The 25895-nt window shown below is 32.0% G+C and overlaps 2 non-coding genes across 2 annotated transcripts; one reads left to right on the forward strand and one right to left on the reverse strand.

Annotated features, from left to right (window-relative positions):
• The first annotated feature begins 295 nt into the window (after window positions 1-295).
• Window positions 296-379, forward strand: TRNAL-UAA (transfer RNA leucine (anticodon UAA)). Its single transcript has one exon. It is a non-coding gene; the product is annotated as a tRNA-Leu (tRNA).
• A 22228-nt stretch (window positions 380-22607) lies between these two features.
• On the reverse strand, window positions 22608-22799 carry LOC136979944 (U2 spliceosomal RNA). The gene has a single exon (XR_010881465.1). It is a non-coding gene; the product is annotated as a U2 spliceosomal RNA (small nuclear RNA).
• Window positions 22800-25895: the final 3096 nt, after the last annotated feature.

Below are 25895 nucleotides of genomic sequence, written 5' to 3' on the forward strand. Positions count from 1 at the left end.
TTCTCATTTAAATTAATAATAAATATATTAAAATTATTTATATTTATAATTTAACATTACTTATTTTAATATAACAATTTTTATCATTTCATCATTTAATCAATAAAATAATAATAATTAACATTTTAGATATTTTAATATTAATCGGTGTTTTATTTTTAAAATTTTAATTATTTTGTTTGCTATTAAAATTATCTGTTTAATTTCATTCGATATTTTATAAATGTATGCGTGTGTGTGTAGTGATAATTTTATGATATGTACATATAATGCATATGAAAGGGTGCAGTTAAGTGTCAGGATGGCCGAGTGGTCTAAGGCGCCAGACTTAAGATCTGGTCCTCATAGGAGGGCGTGGGTTCGAACCCCACTCCTGACAGTACTTTTTTTTTTAATTTATTATTAGCTTAATACAATTAATTCTTTCCCTTTTTTGGTGTAAATAGTCACATTTTTAATTCTATACAATTTTCTCGAATTGCAGTTTTCGTTTAATAAAAATAATTTTTATTATATATAGAAAATAGCATAAATTCGGATATATGTATATTTAACGTAAACTTTAGTAATGATTTCTGAATATAGGTAACATATTTATTTAAAAATTAAAAAAAATATATTTAATTATAAAGAAGTGTGTTCTTCGTTAAGGACAGATGTCGACACCAGCGACTAACGACTGAAATTCTATAAAATTTTTCCATAGAAAATTGATTTTTTTTAAATATAAATAAATCTCTCATTAATAAATTATTTTTATTTTGAGAAAATAAATTAAAATTATAAAATTGAATAAATAATTAATTTAATAAAAGATAAATAAACTTGGGGACGTTTACGTAAAATGATTTCTTTTTCATTGGAGACACTTCTCCTAAGGGTCTTATTAAATTCGTCTTTGATAATTTTGATATAATTTGGCTTCTTTCATTGAAGTGTGCCTTTATCCCCCGGCTGCTGAAACAACGGGGAAGGGAGGGTGAAGTAAGAGAGGAGGGGAGGATGGTAAGATTTATACATAGTTCGAAGAAAGACTTCTACGCTGTGGGGAAGGAGTCAACATCACGAAAATTAATAGCAATGTTATTGCGGGTGGCCTTATACCGTATTTCGCAGAATAACCAGCAAGCCGGTGTATCTGGGGAAACCATGAAATCAGATATTTCCGTACGGTAAAAATCGACATGCCGGTTTAAGTGAGGTTATATATACATCCAGTGGCGTAGCTACATATTCAGCGTCCTGGAGCAAGTAGAATCGGTGCGCCCCTTGTTCCTCGGAAGAAGTCTCGCAACATTTGTTTTGAACATTTAATTTAAAAACATATATCTAATTATTTAATTTATTTGAGATTCGAGGCGTTTGCAAATCGGTCAATCACTTTCTCCAGATGAAGTTGACAAGCTATTGTTTTTTCAATTGATATAGCCAAATAACTAAGACAGTGTTGTGACACGCTGCTTCTTAAATAAGTTTTGATTAATTATTAAATGCAAACATTTTTTTACAAATGTTTTTACAAGTTTTTATTTCGCCCTTTCTAACTTGGCGCCCTCGTGATTCGTGCGCCTGGAGCAATTTGCTCCAACTGCTCCACGGTAGCTACGCCTCTGTATACATCTATCTCTAGAGGACGCATTAAAAAGTCGAACGAGTTTTTATACTAAAACTGTGAAACTGTCAGCATTACATCAAAATTATATTTATGTTTAATTAGCTGTTACCCGCGACTTCGTCCGCGCGGATTTTGCAAGCAAACACCATTTATATTCAGTATTTCAACAATCATAGTAATTGTTATATAACATCTAACGCTGAGAATGATGAGAATTGCCGAGAATCAAACGAACTGTTTTCAATTTGATCAATTTTCTGGAACGTTTACAATCGTCCTAGAATTGAACCAATATGCAATAACAAATTCGAATTTAAAACGGCTCGAACATTTGGTTAAAAAATCGAAATATATAAAAATATTTATAACAATGTCTGAAATGTTATCAATTTAATACGCCTAAGTGCTCAATGAAGACAAAATGTAGTTAAAAACAAAACGTCGCATCTAAAATAGTACAGTAGAAGCCATTTTTCAGGTTAAGCCTTAATGCTATCCCTCCTTCCCCCGCAGGGGAATTTCTAAAAATCCCTTCTTAGTGCGCGTTTTCATGACGTACCCTAACTGTGTACCAAATTTCACCTCTAGGTTCGGCGATTTACTCTAGGCCAGCGTTTCTCAACCTGGGGGTCGCGAAACAATAATGAAATCATTTTATGAGAAAAATCATTTATTATAAACTTATAAACATTTTACTTACAATAAGTACACATGTAAAGAAAAGAAATTAATGTGATGGTTGCATTTGTTTTTCATTTAATATTTTCTCCATACGTAGTTCTACTTTCTTAATGTATAAAATTAGTGCAATGTGATTATATATTTAAAAAAAATTACATTTATAATTACAGTCAAAATTCAATTAGTAATAGTAAGGCTAACTATTATTATTTCTTTGGGTGGGGTCGCGAAATATTAATTTTATTTACTATTTGGGGGATCGCGGAACTAAGAAGGCTGAGAATCACTGCTCTAGGCGATGATGAATCAGTCAATCACTCAGTCAGGACAAGTAATTTTATATATTTAGATTTCTTCACTTTGTCTTCTTTCTAACGACTTAAAATACTCCTGGAATTCCAAAAGTGGTTTTTGTGTGTATTTTATTGTTATTTGATCAAAAACGCAAAAATAAACATACTAAATTTAAGAAACTGGCCGTAAATTATCCCACCTTACACCGACTATATGTGAAATTTGAGAGGAAGATGTTATTTTTAAAGTCGGGGTAGAATGTTAGTGTAGCCCACACTGACTGACTACTAATGCAACTAATGTCAATAAGCATAGTTGCCAGATTGGGCTACAAGTAGCGGATTGGGCTACTTTTTAAGTGCCCTCGCTACAAAAATTTTAAATTGGGCGACACGCTACTTTTTGGGCTAGTAATAATTACATTCAGGCTACAATTCCTAAAAATACGCTACTTTTTTATTTTCATATATAAAATCGCACAATATTTATTGTATCATACAAAACTAATAAAGTTTTATCTAATTTCATTACACTTAATTGTATAAATAAAGTTGCAACGTTTAACAAAGATAAAGATACTTTGCTTCCGTTTTTTATCCGTCGTTCGCTCCAATAATCCACAATCCATTGCCACTAACACTGCTAATTTTATTAATTTTTTTCCTCTCATATATCTATCAATATGTGCCTATTTTTAATTCTTTTTTTAAAACGAAAATATGCTACTCACAAATTTATTTGTACTTTTACTTCGTTTTCCTGTTTTTTCCCGCTTGACTTCTTGATTCTACTTCTGTTTTAGAACGTTCCTTTCTCTAATTTGACGATATCACTACATTTTTAGTAGACGTTTCCTTTTTTTCGGTATTCCTTGGAATACCTAAAAAAAGAAAAAAAAGGAAACGTCTGGAATATCTAAAAAAGAAAAAAAAGGAAACGTCTACTAAAAATGTAGTGAATAGGCCCAGTGTTGCTCGGGCAAAAGTAACGACAGCGAAGATTAAGATTATTACATTATAGCCAATCTCCTCTTTTTTTACAGAATGCAAGAATTAGGTTTCCCTGTTTCCAGACTAATTAGAGAATTTTTAGATTGGTCTGAAAATATGTTCGATTTCCCGCAAAAACGCATCTGCGCCTGTAAATATTGCATGTCGCTTTTTCTTAACACTTCCATTGTTAACATTTCCCTGGGTTCATATCAGGACTCCATGATGGCCAATCAATTACATTAATTTTTTTTTCAGCAAACCAATTTTTAGTTTACTTTGATGCATGAATGGCAGCATTATCTTGTTGGAATTGCCAATTTTCTCTCCCAATACGTGATCCAAAAGTTATTAAATTTTGATATTGTTGGAATCAACGATCGAAATTATTGTCAAATGTTATACGACATCGTTACGTACAACGAATTGTGTCGCGATGTTTTGTAAACGTTCTTCCGTTACGTAATAAAAGGTTGGTGACGCTGTTAACCCTTCGGAGATGGTGACCTCATTTCACACTCCCCTTTCCAGCGCTGACCTTCCGTGAGTCAAGACAGTGTATTCTTTGTTGTATAAACAGTTACGCGAGTCTAACTAGTTTTTACTAATCTCTCCGACAATCTCTAAACTAGTCTAACAGATACAACAGTTCTTGATACAGTGTAAACAGAGAAGCCTTAAAACTGAAAACAAAAGTAGCAGTCGCTAAGTTTCTAAGTTCAAAAAATGAATCGCCGCGCCTGCGAATGACTCGCTTTGATTTAGAGAAAATTGATGCAGATACACAGAATGTCCATATATATATTACAAATTAATTTCATTAGTAAAAATGGATAGTTGCAAAATAATTCAGTTTTATTGTTTGGGCTACAAACAGTTCAAATCCGCTACTTTTGGAGCACAACCACGCTACTTTTTAACCTTCAGATCTGGCAACTATGTGACAATAAGTCGTTACTTGTTTTATCATCTTGTAAACGAAAACTGTTCTTGATTTTAATCAGTCAAATTACAATTTTATTACTTTTTTGTTTAATTAACAACTAGTTTTGTTAGATGCTGATTAATTTTATACTTTAGTCTCAATACAACCGGCATACCATTTTTAAGCGATATGCCAGTCATTCGCGAAAATATGGCAAATTTCTACCTGCTCAAGATGTTTGAGAAAAGGTTGCCGAGAAGAGCTAAGAGGCTTTTTCGTCGAAGTCCACATCGCTGCTTCGAAGGGTCGCAGTTGGCTATCAGCAACGTGGAAATATTTTTTCGAACTATAGATCTTACTATCCTTCCCTTCCCCTTTTCTCTTCTTACGTCATCTCCTCTCTTCACACGTACGGCAATCCCCCGTTGTTTCTGCAGCTGGGGGATTAGTTTGCCTGATGATGACCTTTCGGCACGGGCGAAGACGTTAACACTATTTCTTTTACTCTGCTGGATTTTAGTGGTTTTAATGCAAGGTATCTTTATTTTCACAGGTGAAAACATGTTTTGACTTTTGACTAAGATCTCCTCTCTTTGCTAATCATAAACTTTCGCCAGTATGATAAGTCCTATTAATAAACACGGTCCAAGTAGACAATAAATACACAGAAATGTAAAACAGTAAGGACATAGAGGTAAAAATAATTATATAATTTATATTTATTGAGATATTTTTAGTTGTATATAATAAAAATATATATAACTATGTAAATTTACATAATTCTGAAGAAAATAATAATAATTCTTAATTTTAATACATTTTATTTGTTATAGCTATGATTATTTATGAATGCAATCATTTATTCGTAATATTCATATTAAAACAATATATCGTAAAAATATTATATTAATTTTATATAAAAATTATAAAAGTGCGCATTCTGAGGAAAGTTCTAAAAACATTGGATTTTATTAATAAGTCGAAAGGCCCGATGTCATACTAAATTACAAATAAAGATGAAAATAATATACTGAATATTATACTCTAAAAATATAAAATAATTTATATTGTTAATTTAAATAATAGCTAGGGGCGCCCGTAGTGGCTGTTTTTGGCATACCGTGACAGAAAGAAAATGCCCATTTTTTCAGCTTTATATAGTAGACTAGAAGAAGAGCCCGGCGTTTCTCTGGCAAAAAGTAACGATAGCGAAGATTAAAATTATTAGATTATTTCGTACTTCTAACCCTTCTGCTATATCATATTATAGTATTTGATTTATATTTACAAAGTTATCTTACGTAAGAGTTTATCACATTGAGTACCCACTCTAACACATTTAAAAAATTCTTTAAATTGTGTAGTGGAGAAATAAAGAATTTTTAAAATGTTAGATTGGTCATTCGGTTGTGTTAAACCCTTAGGTAAGACAACCTTTATATTAACATACAGTCGAATCCGCATAGGTCGACACCCCAAGGGAAAGTGGAAATGTGTCGAGTTATCGATATGACGACTAAAACGAAGTTGAAAAAAAACCACAAAATTACAATTAGGAAAATACAGTAGTGCTTTACACCAGTGATTCTTAACAGGGGGGCCGCGGCCCCCTGGGGTCCGTAAGAAGTTTGCCGGAGGCCGCCAAATTACGCAATATTTCCTTCAGAATATAATAAAAAAGAAAATTGATGTATAACCGAATATCGTATTGAAAAGTGAAATAAGAAAGATAAAGTTTTCCTATTTAATTTTATTTCTTTCTACATACAACTTTGTTAGTATATAAGAAATAAATGCAAATATGCTACGTACAGTACACCCCAGTATTTACTTCTTTTATTCCAAAGTAATTCTAAGAAACTATTAATGCTTGAAATTTTAAAAATAATTAGGAAAAATAGTAGGCTTTGAAAATTTAAATACTTTTGCAAAAGACATGCAAAATCTTTACGACAAGTTTAGTTTTAGCATCGACTTTGGATCGATTTATCGACATGTTTATTTTATTTTCTGTTCAAAATTAATGAGTTTTTATGTTTAAATGTGAAGTTTGAATGTTATTTAAATAGATAATGAAATAATAAAGTTATGATTTACATTTATTTTGTAAAAAAATACAGCAATAATAATAAAATCAATTTATTATAGATAATTTAACAAATATAAATTATTAAAAAAATTATGAAATATTTGGCAGGCCAAGTATAAAGGATAAATCCCTTGCCATTATGCGTGACTTCATCTGGTGTTTTTTCAGGAATATTTCTTCAAAGGCCGTACTCAGAACAATTTTCAGTCAATAGTTGATTATTGTTTACCTGTCTGGGCCATGGTTGCCGTTATCTGCCTCAAAAAATACAATCTGAATTATATAAAGTTTATTTTCTGATACACAAATTCTGCAATTTACCCTTTACTGATAACCCATGATGTGGCAAGAGTTCACCTTGATCTTCCTAACTGTCTGATTGCTTAAAATATTTTGATTGCATTCTGTTTTAAATACTTCAATGGTTTAATTTAAAATTACTGGTTAGGTCTCCACATCCCAATTGTAAGAACCTGCAATACATCATGCTTCTTCATCCAATATTTTCGCCTCTCTCTCTCTCTCACAAAGATCTTTTTTTTTTTTTACTGTATAGCATCTCACATACAGCCTGTGGAACCATACGTATATCGCGATTTTAACTTTTTTAAAAATAGATGTAAATCTATTTTATATACACAAAGTAACTTTTGTTTTGCTGTGTTGATAATTTTTATTGTCTTTTATATTTTATTGGGGACCATTAATTTCTTGTTATCAGGGGGTGGAATACAATCATCTCTGATGTTTCCAAATGTACTTAATAAATAAATAAATTAATTAATGCCAGCTGGAACCGCAGAAAACTACTTAATGGTGTCTGAGGACTTATGGGGACTCAACTGTGTTAACATTGCACAACACGACATATAGAATTGGTTAGTATTGTTACAATCTTCATTATCCGACAATACATGCAAATTATATTTGACAGTACATCATAAACACTTTGGGATATAACCAAGGTACAGCAGTTTAATTTTGAGCTATTGCCATTGATCATTAAAGATAAATTTATCATCAATTTCTTTCCATATAATATTTTTTGTACCATAGTATAACTTGTCTTGTTCTCAAAGTGTCACAGTCCATTTTTATTTTTAAATTTGCTTCCTTGCAAATCTTATTAGTGTTGCATTCCATAATTTATCATCAAATGTGAGGACACATGTTGCCTTCCAGAACCTTTTGGTTAATGCAATCATCCAGTTAAACATATATTTGTTCTGGTTTCACACAGGTAGATATGTATGATATTTAATATGTTGCCAATAAATTGATGTTTTAAAAATTTTATTAATCCAGAACCAAGTTAGTTTTGTGATGGAACATTTGTAGAAAATATGAAAAATACTTTTGTCAATGCCACACTGGGAGCATCTAGCATCGCATTGATACTGATATGTATATCAACATCGATACATTTTTGTCATAACAATTTTGTTTAAAATCCTCCAGGACAGTTCCTTCCATTCAGCTGGAAGTACTTCGACATTCAACCAAATTTCATTCCAATTACGGGTAGTGTCAGTCATATTAATATTAATGTTTTGTTTAAAAATATTTCTATAAATACAAGACCTGATTTTATCCCCAATCTGGTTATTATGTATTAGATCAGTTACAATCTTCCTCCATTTCTTATATTTATTAGTTTTATCTATTAATACTTCTTTCCAGCTAAGTGATGGGTTTAACTAAAGGCCCCAAAATGAATTGAGTTATATCAGAAAGTGGATGATCTTGTTTTTTTTTTCAGAGTTTATCATGTTAGCAATCTGTAGTGAGTACTCAAAGTTCTTAAGGTTCCACACCCTCCATCCTCTCTGTTTAGTTATTTTTCATGGTTTTCCTACTTAGAGGCTTAAAGTTGTTTTGTCAAATATATCTAAATATTAATTTTTCTAAGACCTAATTTCATCATTAGTTAGATTAGCAATGTATAAATTAAACATAGTCCTAGCAATTAAAATTTTGTTTGCCAGGATGATACATTCAGGTAAGCATAACCATGTGGTTTCCCACTCGGATATTGCATTGTTAATTTTTTGAACTATATTTTCCAAACCAGATGCCCAAGATTTTAATTGCATACAATTCCAATATTCATTATATCACAGTCCATGCTCCCATGAATGTTAATCAATTTACTTGTATGCTCGTTAAATTTCATTCACATCAGATTACTAAAGATTTTTATTTTTTGGATAATTCTATTTAAGGCCACTTTATTCATTATAATAAAATTTACATCTGCATGAGCAATATATTTAACTTTTTTATTTATTCCAGGGACATGGACTGGCGTTATTAAGTTATCTTTCATAATCATTTTTAGCAGAGCCTCAATATACACAGTAAACAAAATCATGGAACAAAGGCACCCCTGTCATACCCCTGCTTTGCAATCAATATACCTTGATTCACTATTATTAATGCTAATTTTTATCTTAGGTGCCTGGTAAAGGATTTTGATCCTTTCAATTTCCTCATTATTTAGTTCAAAAAGATCTAATATTCTCCAAAGAACTTCTCTGTTTCCATGTCAAAAGCTTTCTCTAATCTACAGATAGGATGGAGTGGGGTTTCCCTTTTTATATAAAGATTTTGAAGTAATTTGATAATCATAAAGTTATTTTGAATAGTGTAGTCTTTGAACCCAGCACTCTGAGTACACACCACATGTTGCCAAAAAAACCTACCTCCTCAAGTCTCTTAGCTAGTATGTACCGTCAGAACACAGTGACAGTGGAGACAACACCTCTGTAAGAAACTGGGTCGAACTAAACCTGGATAGTCCTCCTCTGCAATTTCCTTTTCAGGAAAGTCCAGGGGTAGCTTCACCCTTACATATTACTTTGACTCTTTAGCATACTTTTTGTTATTTTTTGACTTGAAAATTGTAAACCTTATTCTGACGGGAAAAAAAACAGGTTTTCGTTACAACAGACATGGTCATCTAGGAATCACTGGGAGCCAGTAACAGTCAAAGAAATGTACATACTTCTAACAATTTGTATATTACAAGGCCTGTTATACAAACCAGTTGAGAAGATGTACTGATCCAGGAATGAAATTTTTAACACCCCAATTTTTGAAAACTGATGTAAAAAAAAAAAAAAAAAAAAAGATAGCTTGAAACAAAAGAAAAAATTTGCATTTTGCAGACAATGACACTTTTAACCTGAAACATATGATAATCCTAAACTTTGGAAAATTTGGCCAGAAGTGAAAAATTTAAATTAAAAATTCTCCAGATATTATATCCCAGAACAAAATATCAGTATTGACGACAGCCTGCTGTTATTCAAAGGCCGCCTTTCCTGGAGGCAGTACATTCCTCAGAAATGGTCTCGTTTCAGTGTAAAATTTTTTATGTTATGTGAATCAGAATCAGGATATTTGTACAATTTTGTAATTTATACAGGAAAAGGCACTCGCCTAAATTAAAAATACAAAAATATGCTACTTACTTCACAAATTGTACTATCGTTATTGGACCCATTGTTAGACAAGGGATACTGTCTAACTACAAATAATTACAGTAGAGCGTTGTTTATCCGAATCAATTGGGTTGTTCGGATAACTTATTTTTCAGATAACAGATTATGTACGAAAAAATATATTGACCTATCCCATGTTGAAATTTTTCTCCATTGCATGTCACTTTGCATTGAACTTTCGTTGATTTTAAGCCTAACAAAAATTTTTATAATAATAATCGTGGCTATTGTATTGTTAAAAATTATTTCTTTATTTTGTACAAACAAAATAAATATATTGAAAAATATAAAAACAAAAAAAAATTATATTTTTGAACTTTATCTAGTATCAAAAACATTCGATTCAGCAGGACACGATCCGACTGGAACACTTTCGGTTAACCAACGTTTCAGTTGATCGGCTTTCAGATAAACGACGCTCTACTTTATTATACTTTCCCACAATTAGCAGATTATCTAATAATGTGTAAAACTGATTGTTGTGGAACACTACACAACAAGGAAAGATGTTTGAAAGCTTCCACCAAAAAAAAATTGAAAAAAGGAGACTGTCAATGCAGAAATTCAAAAATGGCAAGACAGGAGATCAGTCACTTTCTACATTCCACAGTCCAACAACGGTAAGTAGGGAAACATGTACTGGTAGTGTAGTAATGAAGCCACAAATTGTTGTTGACTACATCAACACTATGGGAGGTGTTGACCTTTTAGATCAGCATCTCCATGATTATACTGCAGAGAAAAAAAGGGGGAAGAAATACTACAAAAAAAAAAAAAATATTTTTACAATTATTGGGTTTTTCTCTTTATAATGCATATGTATTATGTAAAAAAAAATGGGAGAAAAAAACTAACCTGTTATTTCGAATGACTCTCATAGAATGCTTAATAACAATGTACCACACCCAAACGATGACCAGGAAACATGATCAGAAGAGAACTCCAGGTCTGCTTAAACTCACAGAAAAACATTTCCCAGACTTTATTCTGCTGACCAACAAAAAAAGTTGTTCCCACTATATGCTGTGCCGTCTGTTGCAAAAACATGACAATAAGGGGAAAAAAAATTTGATGGGAAACAAGGTACCAGTGCGAAACGTGTCAGATGGCCTTGTGTCCAGCTCCATGTTTCAAGATGTATCATACAAAATCAAATTTCTAATTTTATTTTATATTTTACCATATAAATTGCTTTGTGTAAACCTAGCATCAAATTATATCTACCAACCGCTTATTTAGAAATTGCTAAACATAAATAAAACATATTAAGTTTTTATGTAATATGACTTAACAAAGATAAAAACTATCTTTGTTAAGTCGTATTTATTTTAAAATTTTATTAAATGTAAATAATGCTGGCCACGTAAATTGTATTAATTTTTACTTTAAAACATATTATTGTCATATAATATTATACTTACAATAATGTATATTGAAAATTTAATTTTTTATATTCTTATTATATTGTGATTTGTATTCTATTTTTATCGTTATACTTTTTTATAAATAAATAAATATCACTAAATCTGATATATTTTAATGCTATACACTAAGCAAACCCGAATATTATTGGACTAGAAGCGGCTATAATATTAATAATTTATAAGGCAATTTGGCACCAGAGTTAGGCATTAGGAGTTACCATCTCTTGATGAATTTAATAATTATAATTTTAATTAAGTAATTTAAAATAATTTAGCACCACTGGAAGAAAAGAATCGACTGGGACTTGAACCTGCAACTCCTGCTTACCATGCAGATGCATTGTTAATTATGCTACCCGGACCTCCATCCAATCTCCTCTTCCAGTATATAAAAGCTTACATTACGACCGTCGATGGTTGGTGTCCTTCCAGGTAGGGAACTGGCCTGGATGCGGTGGGTATAGAGCAGGGATGGGCAACCCACGTGACAAAATATGAATAAATATATCAATTTCCCAGCTTAATAAGATATTCAACAAAAATTCAAACGTTATTTTCTACAACTTATATTTGTGAATAGTATTTTTGCAATGAATTTAGTAAAAATTAAGACAAGAAACAGACTAACAGACACATGGAAACTAATTTAAAACTAGTGGTGACTAATATTTGGCTAAATATTTCCGATATATTACGTTTAGATCAGTGCCAGAAGCTCTATTAAGTATACCTATGCTAATTTATAATTATATATGAATAAAGAATTGTGATTTACCAACAGTTCCCCCCTCTTTTCTCTCGTGTGCGGCCTACGTCAGTTGAAAAGTTTTGAAATGCGGCCCTTACGTAGAAAAAGGTTGCCCATCCCTGGTATAGAGGATCCGAAAGTCCCGTCTTGGTTCAGCCGTCGATGGAGTCTTTTGACTCGGGCCTAAGGGTCCAGAGGTGTCAGAGTATCATGGGTCTTTGATCTGTATACCAGGCCTTAATGAAGCTTGTTGTCCATGCACCATGTCCCAATCCATGGCCCCCGTCAGGGTTTCTAACATCTCCCTAAACTGGAACCTATCTCTGTATGGGTGGATGGCAATCAGAGCTGCGATTTGGCATAGTGGCATGCAGACTCACATCAATACAGAAGAGAGACTGGTGCAGCGAGGCACGGTGGTTATCCTCTCAGGTCCAGCAACAAGAGGGCCAAAATGGTTCCTCAGTAAATCCAAAGCCTGATGATGATCGCTGTAGCCGTAACTGACAGGATTCTCAGGGAGGACTTGTCTTCGGACGACATAAGTAGAGAGTAGTTGTTTGGACTTGTCCAACGAAGTTGGTAGTCTTGCCGATGGAAGTGTAGGCACTCAAGGGCCTGCAGTGTGAAGGCACTTGATACGGGTGCCACTGAAATGTGGTAGGGGCCGTCTGCTTCGGCAGAACGGTCCCAAGACCCCTACTCATGATGGTTAAAGCATCTGCCTGTAGCAAGATAGACATTGTACCTTGGGCTAGCGAGTGACATCCCTGACTAGCCACAAAGGATGCTGAAACTTCTGGATTCAATTCCCATGTCGGTACAGAGACTGGAGGCCATGGATCTGACAATCCTTACCCTCTGGGATCTGAGACACACAAAGCAAACTCCCACATCCAACCCAGTGGCATGGGGCAATGTTTTGCATGCAAAGGCGGTCGAATGCAGTCGATTTGCCTCAGTGGTAACGCAGACCACGTAAAGCTCCTTCTGCCCAGTAAAAGAAGAATCAGTTTCCCAGGAGGAAGACTGGGCTTCGCACACCCAGCGCTGACCTGCATACTGAAGCCAGTGGGACGAAGAATCATACTCCTGTTGCCGAAGCCTCGCTGGTGGCCAGGTGCCTGTAGTGGATTACAGGATCCTGCTAACTGATATCTATCCTGACGGGCAGTTGGCAGAGCCGCTTCTTGGCATGGGGCCAGCTTCCGCTATGCTTTGGGAGGAGTGGTGCTTAAAGACCTGATGATGCATTGGATGGTGGTATATGGTCCTGGAGGACTGGAAATGGGAAGAAATTTTCCTAGTAAAGATGGGGCAGCTGAAGCCAAGCAACTAGCCAGGCTGGGGTGACCTTGGGTAGGCTGCCATTTAAATGGATAGCTGTCCCAGCAGCTGGCCGAACCACTCTGATTTGGCAATAAGAGGGCCAAAATGGTCCATCAGTTAATCTGAAATCTGTGAGTAGGCTCTTAAACACATACTCTGATTCCTGAAAGGATTCTGGGCACCTGTGAAAAGTTAGGATTATCTCAAACCTATTCTCTCTTTTATTTTCTTTATGGTGACAATTATGAGTGCAAAAAGCAAATGTGTTGATAAGCTCTCAAGTGCAATCGATGGGCACATGTGAGATTCGGAAGTCACTATTAGTCCGGAGAGAGAGACGGCAGAAGGTGCCATTGGCACGAAATCACCAGAGAGGTGGGTCCTGCGTCAATGCAGGCCGACTGCATTAAAGTTGTCAATCTCGTTAACCAGGAATTCCGATTCAGACTCCTGTTCAGATTGTGAGGCATACAACATTAGTATTAAAATCATGTTAGTATTAAAACCTAGAGACCGTACATCAATATAAAGTACTATACATCCCTTTAGCCAAGTATACCAAATAAAATATGCACCATAAAACCATAAAAGCAATATAAATAAAAACATGGGTCATACACCAACCCTAAAATCAATGCGCTTACTTAACATACCTTTTAAAACCATGTATGCACCATACCAATTTGTCTTGGTGGCCACCAAGTTGGTGCAAACCTCATTAAAATCTATATCATAGGAGGAGTCAATATTCAAAATCCCCTTTAACCTATTACAGTAGAGCGTCGATAAGTGGAACGTCGGTAAGTGGAATGGTCGGAAAGTGGAACGATTTTCAGTCGGACTGTGTCATGCTGAATCGAATGTTTTTGATACTAAATTTACTTCTAAAGTATAATTTTCATGTTTTTTATATTCTTTAATATATTTATTTTGTTTGTACAAAATGCAGAAATAATTTTTAACGATACGATAGCCTCGATGATTATTATAAAAATTTTCGTTAGGCTTAAAATCGACAAAAATTCAACAGGAAGCGATATGCAACGGAGAAAAATTTGAACATCGGACAGGTTAATGTATTTTTTCGTACAAAGTCGGAAACTGGAACAAATCATTAACTGGAAGGACCCCAGTCCCCAATTGGTTCCACTTTTCGACGCTCTACTGTAATATTATAAAAAATAACACAATCCATCATAAAATGCTGGAGGGTGTCGACGGCACCGCACTCACAATGGTCATCCTCGACCATTGCTGAAAGCCATAGTTGAGAAAGGTAAAATGGAAAACACATGTCGTGCATCCAATTGCAGCCCGGCCGGCCTGGCATATCCAAGAAGGGCCGTGGACAACAGCCAAGCTAAAAAGGATTCCAGCCATGGAGTACACTCTCCTGGTGAACCCTAAGGATGAAACGATGAATAGTGACTGCACATAGGAGCTGCTCAAGTCGAGCATTAATCCAGTGAAGTTGGACATTGGGATTAAAATTATTTAGCACATCTCTAATCCAGCATCTTGGTAGAGGTGATGAAGAGCCAAGACATTGTGAAACTGTCAAAAGAGTTGACAGAGGGCCCACTGGTGTTGAGAGAGGTGGTCAGTTGCCAACTGTCTGAAAAGTGCCGACCGAGGGTCATTTTATTCGATGTTAGTCCAGACATCAAGAGCGAGTCCCTCGTGGAGACCATAAAAAGTCAAAATAGTGTCGAGGTTCAGACTGGTGACCTGCAACCTCTTTTCCCCATGAAGGGAAAGGGGAGGTCTTGTCAATTGGGTTCTGGAGGCCTCCCCTAAGGTCTACAAGCTCCTGCAAAATGGGAAAATACACGTTGGGTGGACTTGAAACCAGGTGAGGGGATATTCAGCTATCACCTAGTGCTACAAGTGCTATGGATTTAATCATGTAGCAAGTGTGCCAAGAGCCACTCCTATAAGGAGTGTAAGACCATTACGCCTAAGTGCATTAACTGCACAAAGGCAAAACAGAAGTTCAGCCTGCAGCTGGATGTTTTCTTCTGTAAAAAAAGCAAGATATGTATGAATGATAGGTATTTTTTTTAAATAAAAATATTCCTAAACAATTTTTTAAAATAAATTTTAAGTTAAAATTAAATTCTAAAATTTAAATTGACTTAAATGTTAAAACAAAACAACAAGAAACAATCTTAAAACAAAACAAAAAAAAAAAAAACTGAACACTGAAAAAATAAAACTACAATTTGGAATTAATGTAGAATAAAAATAATTTAAAAAATCTATTCCATCATAAAATATTGATATTATAAATAACCAAACTACATGTATAATTATTATTCTGAAATTTTGCAATTCATGTTTTACTAAGTAATTCTCTAGCTTGGGCAGACCGAACAAGAAAATAGTTAATTAAATTTTCCATTACTGGTTTTGTTGTGGATTTTAAAGAATTAAAAGCTATGGGCTGTTTTTTCTTCAGAAACACATCAGACTGTACAAAAGGAAGATAGACAAGGATTACATGATATATAACAACACATTTAAAAAAAAATTTTTTTTTTAAATATTATAACTTACATGGTTGATTGTTGGTTACAAATTGACAATAGTGAAGTTGAGGCCGAAGTTTTAAATGCAAAAACGTGTACATCGGACATTCAGTGCCACTTTCCTGTAAGAGTAGAAGTTTGACAATGGCATTTGGAATGTCAAGCATGATTCCACTGACTTTCCAAACACCATTGTCAAACCTCTAGGCTTACAGGAAAGCGGTGCAACGTACATGTTTTCATATTTTAAACTTTGGCCTCAACCTCACTAATAACATTAACCCTAGATAACTAAACATTTGTCTAATAGACTACCCACGCCTGCCAGTTTTGAGAATTCGAGACCTCACTCACAGTACCTTCATAAGTAATGAGTTATCCAAAGATAACTCGTAACTTATGAAGGTTAACTGATAAGCACAGCTGTACACTTGTTACTTTTTGAGATTTGGTGTAATTGTTGTCTAAGGCCGTGACTCCACTAGCCGTAAAAGGGCCGTAAAACTCCTCGCCGTAAAAGCTTTTAATCACGTGACCATGATATTTTACGCCTGAGCAGGTCGTAAAACCAACGTAAAAGCGAGTTGAGCAGTGTTCAACTTTCGAAGTGAATACGACCGTAAACTGGTACCATCCACCAATCAGAAGTCAGTTAAATCTAGGTCATCGTGGCACGGTGCGAAAATGGCGGAAAACAAGCTTTTGTGTACGTTCTCTCGTGGCTACTCTAGAAGATCTGGAAAGATTTATCGAAAACATCCGAAAGTATTCATGTATCTACGACAAGAGGTATCCCGATTATAATAATGGATGCCTAAAACACGCAATATGAATGGCCAAAGGAAAATCCTTCAATTTAAAGTAGTATATAATAAAAAAGCTAAGCTTATAAATGCTGTATATTATCTTAATAATATAATAATAAAAGTCAATATATGAAAGTAAAGATATTACTTTTACTATATTTGTAATTATAGTATAGAGAAAACTCGTAGAATATAATTATTGTCTTTATATTGATATATCACGTATACACCGTAATAGTACTGTTGCCGTAAAAAGCTTCGCTAGCCGGACCTCCACCGCAATCCGAGCACAAACGCAAATAGGTCACGTGATTAAAAGCTTTTACGGCGAGGGGTTTTACGGCCCTTTTACGGCTAGTGGAGTCGCCGCCTAACAGTCGAATGTTTAGTGATAATGTGCAGAAGTTTGTGTTAAGATTATTGCAAAGTTTTAATGTAGGCTAGTCAGCCGTATCAATTTTTCACTAAAAGTGCAACAAACAGGTGAAGAATTTGTACTTTCTGTCCATCTAAGAAATGCAGAATGACAAAGTACATATGCAACTACTGCAACAAGGCTATTTGTGGAGAGCACACTTTTAACATCTGCCAAGAGTGCAAATACTAATTTTTACTACCTTTCTAATTTTTAATTGAAATATTATAATACTTCTCTTAAGATATGCTTATTTCAAGCAAATTAGTGTATTTTTATATTTCCTTTATTTGTTTTTAATTTGTAGTCTATGAGTTGAGTGATTAGTTACAGAGTAACACTGATTTAAGTTTAGTTATCTAGGGTTAAATAAAAGATTGGGTAATTGACGGTAGAATCTGTTTACAAGGGTTGCTGTATAAGATAAAATAGAGGGGATAAGTAAAACAGTTATAAAGTAAATAAAGTTTAAGATGGTTATGTTATAAAATGTTATAGCTTGTTATTACCTGCAAATGGGTAAAAGATCCGAGATGGGTGATGTTTAAAATACCAAAAGAGTAAGCTAAGTATTTAATATTACATAAGGTAGAATCAGACTGAGTTCGGATCATCCTTAAGTTCACGGTTGCACTTACAGAATGCAGTTGTATCTATACAGGAAGGGAGAATAACTTCTTCAGAATCTATATGGAGCCATCTGGGGGAGGTGGGGCAGGAAGGAATCACTTGTGGATACTACCTGTTAAGGAATGGTTTCTAGAAGTCACTAATAGTTATAAAATGAACTTAAATGATGGTCTAAGTTTTTATTTTAGTAATTTTTAAATGTTCAAATAATTTCCTTTTTATAATATTTTTTTCTTTCCTGAATATTTTTAGACAATTGAGTCAAATCTGGCAACCTTCACAACAGCAGAATTAGTGTAATTAAATTTAATAGCATGTGAATGTTCTTTTAGCCTGATTTTTAGGGTTCTTCCAGTTTCACCAATGTATTGGTAATTTGGTTGGCAGCTGCAGGACATTCTATATATAATGTTATTTTGTTGCATTATATCAATATTTTGAATGATATTTTCTTTAGTTATTAGTAACTTTATATTTTTATTGATATACATAGGTGTACTGGAATCATAGTTAACAACTTTCCTTACATTGCATGGTTTAATATATATTTTAAAATTTAAGACATTATGAGATCTTCAAAGGCTATGTTGGTTACTATATTATTGGCACAGTTAAAGATGGTTTGAGGGTTGGTTAAAGTATTATTGTAAATTAAGAAGAGTCTTCTACATATCTATTATGCCACTGAGGTTTCTAATAATATGATCTATTTTTATCATACATAATTCAGTAGTTTAGGGCCTATACATAAACCCATAAATATACCGTTAGATTGTCTAAAAATATTTTTATTACAAGAAAAATAATTACTATTCAAAACAAATTGAACCAGTTCAATTACCCAATTATCACAGTTTAAAGTATTTAATGAATTGATTATAAAGTTTATGTACAGATGGATACATATTTTTAATGTCTAGGCTTAACATTTTGTTGTTAGTATTAATATTGAGTTTTTAAGTTACTGATGAATTGGTCTGTATTTTTAATGATATGATCAGAATTGTGATATTGATTTAATTTATTCTTAAAGAATTTTTCAAGGTTGTATAAGACGTAGAATTTAATATCTACTAATGGCCTGTATGATTCTTACAATTTATGTCTTTTAACTTAAATACTGAGTTTAGGGATTCTTAAGTTGTAAATCTAAGATAATATTAATACAAATGATTTTAACAAGGTTTTTTTTAAACTTTTAGTTATTTTTTCTAAGTTTTCACATACGTGTGATGTAGGATCTTCATTTAGTTCAATATATTGGTGTGAAGTGACTAGATTTAGCTTAATGTTTTCATATTTTTTGTTTATACATTATAACAAATTTGTGTTGATTTATCAGCAGGGACAATAATTAATTGATAATCAATTAAAAACCTTTTAACTTCTGTTATTTGATTATTGAATTTAGTGTAGTTAAGTTTATTTTTAATTTTGTTATAATATTTTTAAAGTTAATTCTCAATTGCTCTTTTTGATCAGTTTGTGTTTTACATAATATGTATTATAAATCAACTATAAATTCTTTATAATTAATTTTTGTAGAACCACGAAAGTTAAAACCTTTAGTTAAGATGTTTTTTACATAGTTTGGTATTGTACAGTTAGTTTCATTTACAATTAACCCTTGTTCCCAAGTAATCCGTTTGTAAATGGTCAGATATTGTGCTTTTTTAACTAAATTTATTGTATTTTCTTAAAGTATATGCATTAGCCAATAGTAAATTTACACTTTATGTTTAACTTTTCAAGCTTTAATTTTCAGCTCAGCAATTTTTAAGCTTTAAAATTAATTACTGAGTGTATTATTAACCTATTTATTCTATTTACATATGATCTTGCATAGACTTCATTATGGTAGAAGGTAGAGTCAAGGTTTGGGAGTTTGATGTTTTCTGTTAAAGTTGTCTTCAGATACCAGATATCTGTTCATAGACTGTTTAGTTGTTCTTCTATGTCTTTAATGTTTCTTGGATTTTGGGTATTCATGATATCAATTAAATTTCTGTTACTGGTTTTGTTGTGGATTATTGGCTTTTTTCCCTCGGTAACACATCACACAAATGCTCCTTTGTGTGATGTGTTACTGAGGGAAAAAGGCCAATAGCTTTTAATTCTTTAAAAAACATATGCATTTTTATATATAGATTATGCTGGATTGCATATTCTATTTGAGTATTTCAATAAAACAAATATTAAAAGTAATCACCTATCTATTAAAAAATTTCTTATGATTTTAAATATAGTAATAAATATAAAACCACAAAGACAAAGAGTAAATTTTGAAATAAGAGAAGTTTAAAGAATAGTAGTTTTATTTAACTCCTTCCTTACTCTAGAAATCCTTAAAGTGTGTCCTGACTTTTCTTTTGAATGAATGCAAGATCATTTTTTCATAATAACAAAAATTTTTTACAGTATTTCTGAATATAATTAAGCTATTTGTTTTGCATAATATTGAAGTAGTAGTAGTAGTAGTAGTAGTAGTAGTACTGAATTAACAGCTCATTTAATAATTCCTATGCTATATGTACTGTACAATAAGTAATAACATTAATAATAAAACAACAAACCTCAAGGTAAATCTCACACTGTTAACATATACAATTTTTAACTGATACTTTTTTTGGTGTAATATAAGGAAATAGACAGGTCTTTAAAAAAAGCTTAATTGTTAAGCCTAACTAAACTAGTAATTGCTGCATAGTGTGTTCTTAATGAAAATAGAATATTAACAGTAAACTTTTTTAAAAAACTTTAAGTTAAAACCAAGTAGAAAAACTACTCTTTAAAATCCGACTTCGAGTGAGTTAAAAACAAATAAACGGAAACGAAAAGATGTTATACTTTTTTCATAACTTTATTGGTACTATTCCCCAATGCATTTGGGGAATAGTACCAATAAAGTTATGAAAAAAGTATAACATCTTTTCGTTTCCGTTTATTTGTTTTTAACTCACTCGAAGTCGGATTTTAAAGAGTAGTTTTTCTACTTGGTTTTAACTTAAAGTTTTTTAAAATTGAACATTTTACCGAACCCATTGGTTTTTAAGTTATTTAATTAGTAACAGTAAACTGTTTTTACTTTTTATTTTGTATAATATATTGAACAATAATGTAGCAAAACAAGTCATATCAATATAGCTTTATTATTTGTTACATTACTGTACAATATAGTACTTTCTGTTGCATTCAACAAACTAAATACAACTTTACAGTAATATAAAGTCAAGTCTGCAGAATGATCAAACACAATTCCTGCAGAATAAATTGTAGTATTAGGTATATTTTAGCAAACATTTTCAATCAATGGAAATATCATTGCTTTTAATGGCATTAATTGTATTTTTAAAAATAACTAATACTTTATGGTACACTAAACATAAATCTCATTACATAAAAAAAATGATAATTTTTACTCTACTTATCCTAATGAGATATGTTTGATAAAAGTCATTATAATTATGTTAAATATTCCATTCCTAATTTTAATTGCTATATGCAGTTTTATGTAAGATTATTTAAGGGTTTTTATTATAGCTACTTTGTTTCTATTAAATTTCAAAAAAGAACAGAGTTGTTTAATGTTCTTGATAAAACTTTTAAAAATTTTGTCAAAAATGAAAAAACAGTACTGTAATCAAAATACCTTTGTAAATTTTACAAGTATAATAGAAGTTGAATTCTATTTTAATCTGATTAGGAAAAATACCATCTTATACATACATCTATATAATTTTTACACAAAAAAACCTTCCCTCTTGAAATATACTCTCTCATAGAAATCAAAACTTATTCTAAGACAAATTTTCTGACTAAGATTTCATGAAAAGACAAATCTAGAATTAATTTATTACTATTATGTTCTCCATGATTTTGTGTAGTTTAGGAATTCAAACTTTCAAATAACTTATTTCAAATACTGAAATGATTCTTCTATTTGTTCTATTGTTTCATAAGTAATTTAGTGGATTAGGATATAAAATCAATTATAATATTTTCATTGGTAAAAAATATATTTAAAATTTGAACATCATATCATGTAATTTTTACCTCAATGTCTTAAAAATGAACTTTCTTAACAAAGAAGTTTAGCATAACTGTAACAAACTAAAATTTTAAGATTTTTACTGTAATTCCTTAATATGAAAAATGTATTTTGTTTTAGCTGTTTCTGTTTAATTAAAAACAACATTAAAAATTAACTGTTTTTAATATTACTTTCAATAGTTATTTTTAGTATAGAACAGTTTTTTAATTAAGTATTTAATCTCTGTATTATGTATATTTAATTGTCATGTTACAAAGAAGACAGAATTACTATATTTAATGCATGTTACAAAGGAATCAAACTTAAAATCCAATAAATGATAAAAATTTTAAATTATCCTATTTCAAGTAATTTAGTAACAAAGTTTAATATAAAATATAATAATAAATGTTATTAAACATATCAACTTACCCAATCAATACTCAAAATGTACTTCTTTCACAGTTGTTGAATGACAATAAAGAAATGATGCTGGAAGACAAAATTACAGACTTTAAAGAAAACAGCATCATTGGTAGTGGATAATTTGAATATGTAAAGTTTTAATAGATCTATTTTTGATTAAATTAAGATCCCCAAAGGGGAGTGGGCCATTCCCGGAGGTACTGCAATACCGGGTCAACCCGTGGCAGAGGTGGAGCAAGCTCCAAGCACTCCGCCGCCTTCCAAAAATCAGTTTAATATCATGGCCTCCGATGGAAGCCGTATCAGATATTAAGCTGATAAGAACAGATACTACACTTTGATCTTAGCCAAAAGGCCGAGAAGCGATAACCACAGAGAGTGCCTCTCCGAAATCATTCGCAAAACGTTCATCCGCTCAAGGGTGAACAAAATTTCTATGATGGAATGCAATATCCAACAGCTACAGCATCATTTGTTGATGGTTCTCACTTCAAATAACTATCATAGATCACCAATTTACTCACTACAGTTTTATTCTACTGCAAGAATTATGAAAAATTCAATTTATTAACGCTATGAGTCCTCCTCCTGTCCCCACCCCCCTAAACATTAAGAAAACGTTGCCACTCTCTCATACATCAATAGGTGTCGCCTCTGTATAATTTCAACACAGATTATAAAAAAATTTTATTTTATTCAATTTTTGACTTTTCAAAACTTGAATAAAATCTCGAAATAATCTCAAAATAATAAAAGAGGGGAGATTTGCAAAATTTTCATGTTGTCTTTTAATTCTTTTGTGTGAAAACTGATAAGATGATGTTAAAATCATCAAAAATTTCAGAAACAAATTTAATTTGCTATTTCATAAAATCTTGTTAGGAACTAAATTATCCGTTTTTAATTTTTATAATTATTAGCATCCAGTGTTTAATTAGATATCTTACTAGATCTTAATTAGGTATTTAAAATTTTTTTTTTCCAACTTAAAAACGTTCGTATCCAGTAAATATATAAAATGTATCCGATAATTTTTAAATATTTACAATTTAATTAAGAGAATTAATAGTTTTGGACTGCAATTTGAAAAAATTGTAGACCTATAAATTCCCACTGTCACACATCTGTCTTTCCTTAATCTGAAAAACAGAGTTATATCGATGAAATTCAAGATCAGATATAAAAACCTTAGGAACAGGAGGTCCCGATTAACTATAAAAGAACTTCCGATGCAAACCGAAAGTTAGGTTATTTTAATTCAAAAACTTCCCTGAAAAAAGTTAGATGACCAGCAAACTAACAGGAAAAGTATGATGTACAGGGGCAAGACACTACAATGCTAATTTTAGGTAAAGACCATATATTTTAAATTTAATTAATTAAAAATACAATTAGAAATTGCAGCTAGGCGATTAATTAGATACGAACTGCCGATGCAAACCAAAAATCACGTTATTTCAATTCAAGAGTTTCCCTTGAAAGCAGTTAATAGATAACCGGCACGACTCCATTGTTAACAGGAAAAGTATGATGTACAGGGGCAATACACTACAGCACTAACTTTAGATGGAAAGCATATGTTTTAAATTAAATTAATTAAAAATATCATTAAAAACTGCAGCCCGGAATTGTGAAGATGTCACAATAAATAATCACAGTTAATAATAAAAAAAATAAATTTATTTTTTACGGTTAAATATTAATTATGCCAATCAGAAGAAAAATAATGAGGTGATAATTTCTACGTAAAAATTTTATTAAATTACCTTTTTAATTTTTATTTCCTTCCGTGATATGTTTTTTCAAGAATGAAATCAAATTGACGTCGAACATTTCCATTAAATGCAATAATTTCACATTTCAGCAACAGATTCTTCAGGGCTTTTTTCTCCTAAATTTTACTTCATCGCATCATTTCATTTCATAAAATCGCATTACTTTGTCTTGGGCGCTTCAAAAACACTTGTTTACATTTAAAACAAAATAATTATAAAGCTTTAAAATGAATATAATTGAATAAACAATTTTCAATTAATCTCATGAAAAGAAAACGCTTTAAACTACCGAATTTTTATCTACAATAAATTAATCTAAAATTTTATTATTGGAAATCATAAAAATATACTTACCGAATACAGAAAAGATCGTTACCAATTCTCCTACCGAGACGGATAAATTACATTTTTACACGACACCACAGGTTTTTAACATCCGGTTATTACGAGTAATTGCAAGCAAGAGCAAGCGACAGCACCTATGAAACAAAATTAAATCAACTGTTGAATTTTATATTCATATTTTTTCTTATACAAGTAGGATTACAAAAACACTTTAATGTTTTACAAATTTTCAATTAACCATACATCAGAAATGAACGTAGATTTCAAATCCGACTTCAATAAAATAATTATAATACTATAATTGGAAGTGACAAATACTTCTAAGCGATAAGATTAAAAGTGCTATATAAGATTATTAAATGAATATATTTTGAATATATAATACAGTGGTCTCTCGGTAACCGCGGAGGATTGGTTCCGGGAATCCCGCGATGCTCAAGTCCGTTGTATAAAATAGCGCTATCATCCTATGTACTTTAAATAATCTACGTTATTTATAATATCCAATACTTCGTATATGTAAATTGTTATACTATATTGTTTAGGGAACAATGACATGAAAAAATGTACGTATAGTCCACATTTGGTACAGACGCATCGTTGGTCTACGTAGTACAACGTAACGTTTGCTTTATTTCAACACTTAAGTCGTGGTCACACTTTGCGACTTCCAGCCGCGCAAGTAACTGAACCGCGACGGCTGTTCTCGTTAATGCAGGCCATACCAAGAATAAAGTATGGAAGGACTGTTCAATTACGTCATATCGCGAAGCTTTTATATCTGGACGATCTACTGGATTGAAAAATCTTTCTGGAAAGGGAAAACAAATAGTTCTTGTTCATATAGGCAGCAATACAGGTTTTCTATATGAATTTGAATCAAAGTCTACAAAAGATTACCACGAAGAAATGGATAGCAATAATTTCAAAAAATATTATCAGAATTAAAAAGTAATGCTGCTGTTTCCATGGACAATGTTCCATATCACTCAGCTAAAATTGAAAATTGTAGTTGGAAAAAAGCTGACATAATTTCTTGGTTGGAAATAACTCATAACGACAAAATGTTAAAAATAGAACCTTTGAATATTCTTTAAAAAAGTAAAACAAATACGATAAATATATTATTGACGAAATGGCCAAAGAAATAGGTGTTCATGTGTTACGTTTACCTCCGTATCATTGTAATTTAAATCCTATTGAATTGATACGGGCAGATATGAAAGGTTACATCGGACGTCACAACACAACATTCAAACTGTCAGATGTGCGAATTTTAATGAATAAAGCTATCGAACAAATAACTGAAAAACGAAGCCGAAAATATAGAAAAAGAAGAACAA

This window comes from Centruroides vittatus, unplaced genomic scaffold (assembly GCF_030686945.1).
Source record: "Centruroides vittatus isolate TY-2023 unplaced genomic scaffold, ASM3068694v2 contig_651, whole genome shotgun sequence".
Taxonomy (NCBI): Eukaryota; Metazoa; Arthropoda; class Arachnida; order Scorpiones; family Buthidae; genus Centruroides; species Centruroides vittatus.